Source organism: Lontra canadensis, unplaced genomic scaffold, assembly GCF_010015895.1.
Source record: "Lontra canadensis isolate GAN:19392208 unplaced genomic scaffold, GSC_riverotter_1.0 scaffold113, whole genome shotgun sequence".
Lineage (NCBI taxonomy): Eukaryota > Metazoa > Chordata > Mammalia > Carnivora > Mustelidae > Lontra > Lontra canadensis.
Genome location: NW_022631107.1, coordinates 4,325,180 through 4,334,875, shown reverse-complemented (window position 1 = coordinate 4,334,875; position 9,696 = coordinate 4,325,180).

Here is a 9,696-nt window from a genome sequence, read left to right as displayed (position 1 = left end):
GAAAGCAGGAGATAAATCTCCCAAATGACGAACCCCCCAGGACAGGGAGGAAAGCATCCTTATCGCCAGAGATGGGGAACAGAAGGCTGAGGAGACGCTATCAACCAACTTCGTTGCTTCTTCATAAATTTGCTATCCCAAACCCAAGCCCCCTGTGTTTTGTCAGATCTTCACAAAGTGAAAAAACGTGCATGAAAGCGGGCCGCGCTGGTCCCTTCTTTGAGGCTCCCAGTTCTCCGGGCTCCCGCACTCTCCCGTCCATCTGACTTAGGCCAGTGTAATTATTAGTCCAGCTGAAGAGCCCTGATGGGAAGAGGGGGAAGATGTTGGTACAGAACATCTCTAGAATCCTGCCTCCCTCCCTCTACTTCTGCTCCCATTTACTAACTTGTTTTTCAGGTTAATTTTCTTCTTTGTGTGGACGGAGAGCCAGGTAATTTGAATCTATGTTGTCACTTTCCCTCTGCTCTTCCAACTGGACGGCCATCCACCTGGCCGCCTCGGCCGGGAAGCACCGGGCTTGCAACTACACGCCAGGGGTGGAGTCACAACACACACACACATACACACACACACACACACACACACACACAATGTCCGTGGAGTTTGACACCAGCTCCCTTGTGAAGCCTTCCCGGCCGCTGGAGGGGAGCTCCAATACAATGTGTATTGCCATCCTGCACAAAGTCGGGATCCCGCTGCGGAGGGAGAGCAGGGTGGCCCGGTCAGCCGTGCGTCCCCGAGGCCGCATGGCCCCACCAGCAGCGAGGTGCCGCCTGCTTTCAAAGAAAACAAGCACAGTCTTGCAAAGAATCCGACTCGGAAAACACGAATGGAGCTTCTCTGCCTCCGCCAGAGTGAGGGGTGATGCCTCCTGCTAGCTTCTTTCTCACCATTCTCCATCAGCACCCACCCACACACTCACACACAGTACACACATACCCCACACACCACACATCAACACACCACACACATACACTTATACCACACAACACACACACACAACATGCCACACACACACCACACACACCACACACAACACCACACACATCAGACATCCACATCACACACACCATACATACACCACACACCCACATCCACCCCGTGCATTTATGACACACACACACCACATACACCATACACACACCACACGTGCACTTGCATATCCCCCCACGCCATATACACATATCTCTTAAAAGGAGATAAGCTCTACAAACCTTCAGATGAGCAATAAAATATGTAAAAATGGCACCATTTGTTCAAATAACATGGTTAACAAGGAAATTCCTTCTAAAGACAGTAATTTTTCTCAGGAAAAATGGCCAACGTTGCTCTACTACGAGGAAAGCACCTGCCTCACAGGGGCCCGATGGGTGGTCTCCAATGAGAAGTGGCCAGCGGTGTCTGTCTTTGGGTCTTTCAGGGGTGAGAGCCCCACCCAGAGCGGAGGTCCCTGCCTTCTCCCCAGCCCACCCTGTCCACTCAAAACTCTCCCACTTCACTCAAAACTCAGTCAAACCTATGTGCCAAAGCAGAGAATTCCGAAGGTACAAGAGAATCTGGGGGAGCCGGAGCTTTCACTCTGGGCAGGGGGTGGCGTCACTGTAGGACAAGGGAGCCAGACACTGGGCAGGTAAGAGCGTGAGGGAGGCCTGGTGGGGGGATTAGGATGGTCAGGCACCTTGCACTGTGGGTCACCCTTGTTAGGACCACCCAGGAGAGCTGCCCCTTGCTCAGCCGCAGGAAGTGGGGAGGTAGACCAGTGATTCGACACTGTTTTCCCCACTTTCCTTCTCCTCTGCACCTGCAAGGCATTTGCACACTTTCTGGAAGCTTCAGCAGTACACAGGTCACCCTCTCACTGGGGCCCGGTGAGCCAGCAGTGGGCACAGCAGGTGCTGACCAACTTAGGGGACAGGGACTGAGTCCCCCAACGTCCCCCTGGTAGGACAGAGAGGAGGTGGCCCACCTCGTAGACCTTCCTAGGCAACGGAGCCCAGCCCGAAACAAAAAAGCGATACAAGGGTTGGACACACGCCTGCGAACCTGACTTAACTGTTCCTCCTTCATGTCCTCCCTCCCTCTCTCCCCCTTCTCTCCCTCACCTCCCCCTTTTCTGTCTTCCCCTCATCCCAAACGGATGTGAACCTCATCCGCCCTGCCTAGTCAACCCACAGATGTTAATCCAACACTTCCCTCCCAGTCCCACTAAGAGGGCTTCTAGATTTTGCATCTGAGAGATAGCCAAGTTCAATGTGAGACATAGTGACAAGAACGAGCCACAGTACTGCTTACAACATTGACGTTTATTTCTTCAGTTAGTCCTGGCACACCTCCAGTTCTGTGTCGGAGTCCAAAGCAGATCCCATGGGAAGACCAGCTTCAAATGGGTGGGGAAGCCACTGGCCTGCAGTGCGAAGTGGAGGGTGCCAATGTCTGCATAATGATCCCACTCGGTCCAGAGGGGGAGGCGCGGTCACTCTCCACCCTGTTAGAACTAGCGGTAGGAAGTGTCTATATGTACCATGAATTTATCAAACTTGTCAAAGTTAATGTGATTGATTCAAGTCCTTTCCATTATATGTAAGAAAAACCAGAGAAACCTATCTAATACATGTTTTAACAGATAAAGTTGGGCCAAATCATCGAATCAAAGAGCCAAGGGACCTTAGGCTCTCTCAATACTTGGACGTTATAGACAAAAAAGATGAATTTCAAGGAGATGCACTATTTGCTGAAGGTTTGACCAGGGTGCATTGATTAGACCAGCTAGCTCCCCTCGATTCAGTTCTGCCCACTTCCCGAAGATGGGTCCCCTTAGGGATTCGCTCAGCAAATTCATTCATCGGGAATTTGTTTGCAGCTTGGGTGAGAAGGAGAATTATTTGTCAGTTTCTGTAAGACCTGCCAGCCTTAGGGAACTTCATTCTGTGCCCACATTGATCTCGTCTGGAATCCTTAACTGACACCTCAAGATCCCTAGCTCGCACGAGCTTATGAAATTCGAGAAGCAGGAGTTAACTTTGGTGTGATCATCACTATCACTCCCTCTGGGCTACAGCAGGCACGGCAGGCCTGGCTCAGAGGGAGGCAGGGGCTCATCTCCGAGGGCTCGGGAGGCTTGATCCAAAGGGGCAGCCCATGGAGAGAGGGAGCTGAGAGTCGGAGACAAACTCCTACCCAAAGAAGGGAGGTAGAGGCATACCTAAGAAACCCCACTGGGTTGGTTATCAGATCCAAAAGTGGAATCAGGAGATTATACCCTTCTGATCATTTATTGTCTTTCTACAATTTATTTTTATTTTTTATTTTTTTTTAATGTATTTATTTGACAGAGAGAGAGCACAAGTAGGCAGAGTGGCAGGCAGAGGGAAAGGGAGAAGCAGGCTCCCAGCTGCGCAGGGAATCCCGTGGGGGACTCAGTCCCAGGACCCTGGGATCATGACCTGAGCTGAAGGCAGCCACTTAATGGACTGAGCCACCCAAGAGCCCCCTATCTATTTACAATTTAAGGCAACCCCCCTTACTTCCTTGCTCAAGATCCATCTGTAGCCTCCCACTGACCTACAGGTACAGATTCCATAGTAGAACTTCCAAGGCCCTCTGTGACCAGACCCCTGCTTCCCTCTCCTCAGCTGTCAACCAGCCTCCACCTTCTCCCACCTCATTCCCTCTGCCTGGAATGCTGACCCTGCTTACCCGCTCTCGACCTGACCCCTGTTGCCAATTCCCATCTCCACGTTTCATAATTCCCAGCATTCCTTGAGGTCCAGCTGGGACTCACATTGTGACCCCTTTCCCGAGGCCCACCTGGGGATGAGTCAGTTCCTGTGACCCCTCGGCATGGTGTCCCTTGTCCTGGCATCGTGTTCTGCCTTAGCTCATTGCTGTTTATTGAAACCAGGCCCTTCTCCTCCACGAGACTCAAGCTCTCTGAGGATAAGGACCGCGTCTTACTCGCTTTTGTGTACCTTCACCCCCTCTGGGGCCGTGCACATCAGTACTTGCAAGAAGTTTGATGAATGAATGAATGAATGAATGACCTCGATTAAGAGCTGCCAAACACACAGGCCAATGTCACGTGTCTCAAGTCCAAGGGCAGCTAGGACTTCGACTCCAAGAATAGAGCAAATGAAACCACTGAGGCAACAGGAGAGGAAAAGTTGGCCTTTTGCTAGATCTATAAACAATAACAAGCACCACTTGTAAACAAAAGACAGAAATATCAAACAGAAAGCTCTGCAAATGAAAAGTCAGTCTTGAGGTACTTCGTTATGATTCTGCAAAATAATCAAAATCTTAACCAGTCTTTGGACAATGACCTGACACTTTGTGCCTTTCAAAATACAAAATGGGCCCCCATAACCGCGGACCAATGATCAGAAAACTGGTGTCACTGACTCCATTACCAAATCCCATCTGCCCAGATTCCCCATTTCACATGAGCTGTCATCATCTTGCTGCTCTCCTATGCCGCCACTTAAAAGCCTCATTATTAGGCAAGGAGCGTGCACATTTGGATGGGTAGAGCATTTGCAATTATATTTTAAGGTGCTTCCCAAAGCTATAAAGTCAAGGCTATAAATGAAAGATGGGCGATGTAATTGTCAACAGAATATGAAACAAGTCTGAAATTAGAGCCGGCTCTGCTCAGCCTAAAAGCATGTGCCAGCAGAGCGTACACATCAGAAAGGATTCGGAGGGTTTGAGACGCAGTCAGAAAGCGGGTGGCCTCCCTCAGGCAAGTCGCTTTTTCTGGATGAATTTCTTCATCTAAACAAGAGCGGGACTGGAGGACCTATGAGGGCCGAGACGGAAAAATTCTGAAATACTAAGCAGAGTAAATGAGATGGAGTCAAATGGGCCGCTACCCACAGTGTCATGCTATTTATTGAGCTGTTATTTTGTGCAGGGCTTTGTGCCTGACATCCTACGAATTTGGGTCTCTAAAACTTCACAAGCCATGTTGGGTGGATTAATTAAACAGATATGAGCTGCTTCCCCCATTGCAAACTAATTCCAAATTAGAAAAGCTGACCTCTGAAAGGACAACCTGTCCCACAGTTTATTGACTTTAGATTCCACTTACACAACAATATGAGTGACTTCCCAAGCCCACACCAGCCTCTGAACCCCTCCTGTGAGAACCTGATGCAGGGAAACACTCATTTTCCATGGGCGGGAGGGGGGCGGGTATTGCAATCAGTTTCATCAATAAAGACACCAAGATAGGGACATGGGCCTGATAGAGATGCAAAGGCTGAATTAGGCACTAAGAGCTCTAGAGTTTGGACTTCTCGTGGTTCATTGACTAAAGTGTCCCCAGTTTCCAAGAAGTTTAGGGGCATTTTTGACCCAAAGTGAGGAGGCAATTTTAAAGCAAGATATAAAGATTACAGAAAAAAGAAGAGAGAGACTATAGAGTATCTCTTGCTTTCCTTCCCTCTCTCCATTATAAACCCATACTATTATGTTAGGGGACTCGAGCAGACTAGTACCATCTTCCTTCAGCCAACAGGTTGTTGCTTTTACTTTGGGCCTCCAGAACTTCACACGCTGTGACTGTAACATTTGGTGAATTAATTAAACGGACATTAAATCTTTCACCAACTGCAAACTAATTGCAAATCAGAAAGGTCGGCCTGTGGAAGGACATCCTCTGTCCCTTCGAACAGAGTGAGGCAATTTGAAGGAACCCATGCTGACGAGATTCCAGGGCTCTCAAGATGGGACCACAAAGCAGACCTACTGGAGAGGGCGGGAGAACATGTGGGTGGGGTTGGTCAGGGAGAGGTTAAAAATGAAAACAATCATTCCAAAGACCTACGGTGGATATCCGAGGATTTCCGCCTCTGGGTGTTAATTCTGCCCTTGTCAGGTCCGAAGCAGGTAGCTCTAACATAGGGTGGGCACTATTTAATTAATTAACCAAGAAAGTAGTCTTGTTATGTCTAGCTTTTACCTGTATGGACCTATCAAATGACACCATTTTTTAAACAATTCCCACCTCCCTAAGCCTGGAGAAACATTTCATGTTCCTATACAAGCTGATAATAGTATATAATGCAAATGTGACAGTTCTGTGGGCGTGGGGTGGTTTCCTGCTGTGAGACGCTGCCCACACACTGCCCCCCAGATCACCCACTGATTCTCCTCCCTGAGCACTGGGAACTTTCCCAGCCCTGTGGGACACCTGTTATTGAAAGACTGAAGAAGACAGTTGAGGTGAAATCAACCCTTCATGCAGCGGACAGTCTCTCTCCATTTGCTGAACTGCCAAGTAAGGCATAAGGCAGAAAGCTCTTACAGGAGAAGGAATAAAGAACAAAAAAAGAAAAAAAACAATCCAGAAAATGTCTGATGGGCAGGAGCCAATGTCAAACCTGTTTAGGGTGAGAAGGAACAGGGTGGTAAGTACGGAGCCCAGGGCTGGCATGGGCGTGGGGGATTGGCTGCCTGGGTATACCACATCTGGCCAAGCGGAGCATTTATGGAGAAAGAAGGTTATCTAAATTTCCATTTGCTGTTGTGGCATCCTGGACAGCGGCTGCCCATCTTGGGCCTAAAAACTTATTCCAACACTCCCTCCACCCCAGGTTTCCTACAGGTGGCATCTGTACAGTGATCAGGTAGACAGTCCATGGCTGGTCTCCAGAGAAAGCTCCTCCGAGCTCCACTCTGCCCCCACACGACCTGTTCAGTGCACCCCAGGCAGGTGCCTCCCAGGGAAAGGAAGTGCCGGAAGGTACGGCACCTCCCCCAAGAGGGGATGAATACTCACAACCCAATCCAGATTTATGCACAAGTAGCATGGGAGATATTTATTTTAGAAACATGTATTTGTTATTTTTTTTTCTTGGTCCCAATTAACCATGTTCTCTTTATTCTAATCAAGACGACAGGACAGTTCTGATCCTATTTTCTCTCTCCTACAACAACAAAGGCTTATGATGGCTATAATTGGCAGAGTGGACAGTACGTGGCTGAGTGACTATTGAATTCCATCTTCTTGGCTACGGGGAGGCCTGCGATGGGGGAACCACAACACAGACTGCGAAGTGAAATATGATGGAACAGAGGCCATCCGGCTACAGTTCCCGTCACAAAGGTTCCTAAGCTTGGACTTACGTGCTCCACTGCACCTGGTCCTGGGGTTAATGAGCAAAATGGCAGGCCCACGTCCATAAGCTTTTCTTGAACTGTATCGGTTATGAAATGTGCCCCCTGGTCAGACACCGTGGAATCTGGGATGACAACAATAAAACCCAGTTTTTAGGTGGTTCTTAGTTGCCACTTTCCTGTTTGACTTGAATAAGAATCAACTTATTTTTCAACATCTGTGAGCTGTTGATCTTTAACAGGTTAGTTTCCACATCTGTAAAATGGGGGTAATAATACCCATCGTGCAGTTACTGTGAAGATTAAATAGGTACACATATCAGTATTGGTGGCTTAGTAGGCACTCAGTAAATGCTAGCCTTTACTATCACCAAACCAAAAAGTCACTATTTTGTTCACTCTAAGTGTTAGACAGATTGGCATGCTTTGGTCTTATTGAAAGACTTTTAGGTTTGATGGGTTTACCTGTAAAGACACGGTGAAACCTACCTGATCCCATTAACTAGGAGTAAAATCATGAAGGATCCTAGGGCCCTCTTGCTTGTTTAGGAGGCTCGTGCTTTTGAGTTTCCTATACACACCCTAAGACTTATCCGTAGGGGGCAGGTATCTTCTGCAGGCAGGCAGGAACCCACCTTGTCAGAAACGTCACAGAGGCCTCAGGTGCCCAGTTCCTAAGGACTGTGCTCACACCCTTACAACTGCACACCTTTGAGGACGATTGAATCAGCTTGCTTAGCTTAATCAACAACAAATTTTAAAAAGTCTCCATACAAAATTTTGCCAACAAGGTGATCAGACACGAGTACAAATCCAAGTCAGGGTGTTGAAGTCATCTTATTCTTGTTTTGTGTTATAAAAAAGATGATGTTGCTCTAGAAAACAGATCACTGTGGGCTTATTTCTAAAACGGATTTCTTGGCCCTGCCAGTTAAAGTGATAATGAAGCTACAGATTAAAAACTTTTCCCAATAAAAATGGAAATTTTTTAAGGAAGTGAAGCAAAATTTATTTTTTGTCTGATAGACAAAATGTACTGTTCCCTTACCATAATGGCTATAAAAGCAGCCTTTCTAAGCCTTCAGAAAAAAACAAGAAAAGACAGAGTAGAGCTTCTACTAAACCATTACCTATTCTGTTAAAATAAAAAAGACTCAAGGGTCTCTTTCTTTAAAAAACAGAAAACAAAAAGACCCCCACAAATTGGTTAGACACAAAAACTGGATGTACCACTTCCTACCTAACCATCCATAAAAAATAGTGATTTGGAAAATCTGAGAGGAAATGTTACCATCAAGATCATTTCCATAAACCCCCCAGGAGAGTGGTCAACACACACTAGATAGTATTGTCAGGTTTAGCTCACCCTGCCCTCTGTAGGGACCCTCTGATGATGTCATAATAAAACAGTTGCAGATTTTCAGAATCATCAACCTGTTTACCAAACTCACTCACAGGGCTGGGACAGGCCACGGGTTGGCGGCACGTGGAGAGAAAGCACGGGGCTGCCAGCAAAGGGCCTGACACCCGGGCGTGGCTTCTCGCTCTGCTGCACACCAGCTAGCCTGGTGGAGGCCTATGCCTTAATCTTCATGCATTCAGTGGAAATACTAGTGATATCTGCTTATCAAAAGTGATGCTCAGATAAGGGAACCTGTGGGAAGTACTTCCTAAACTTTAAAGGGCTATTTAGACACTCCTTATATATGAATCCTGTGTGGAGATAAGGCAGGGAGGGATCTGTAACTCCAATCAGTGGGGGGATAGAAACAGCTGGGAGACGGCTAACTAAATACCACTGAATCCTCATCCCATTATATTTGCTCACTGGTCTAACTGATGGAACTCAACAAAGGGATCTCTGTTCCCTCTCAGCTTGCTCTCCGGGTCCATCCTATTATGATGCACCATCATAGAGGCGCGCCCCCTATTCCGTATGAGTAGTTCGCGTTTGTGTTCTCCGCTGCTACAACAGAGAACTTTCAAGATGTCGAATAGTCAGCTCTTGGCCTCATGCTACCTCTGAACACACCAGTGACAAGTCTCAAAACTGGAGGAAATAATTCCCAAGTTTAGAGCAGGATGACAGAAATATGGCCCATTTCTGGCCCAGTAAATCTTTCTGGTAGACATAAAATAAAAACTAGTTTGACATGCTCGAGACGACAGCTGTTTTTGCCTTTTCAGAGTGTCCCTTTGGGTAAAAGGATTTGCCCCTTTCTTTTAACCTCTCTCAGGATGTGTGCTTTGGGTAGGGCCATCCCGCCGAGGATGGACACTAAAGGTTGCTGGTTTTTCAGGTAGGTTTCAGACACACCTGTGTAAGACATACCTTCACCAGTGAAATTCAATTTAAAAAGCCTGAACAATGCAACTGCCTAATTCAAGGTTTCACAGAAAGCTCAATACAGGGCTCCAATGATAAAAGGACCCAGTTTCTCTCACTTTCGGCTCTGTGCTTTCAACACTGGCTCGTCTTGGGAGTGTTCTCCTCTCAGGGCTGCACAGAGGCCAGCAGTAGCTACAACGTTCCTTTTCATGGAAGGGCCTTTGTCCTAGCATAACTCGCCGAAGTCC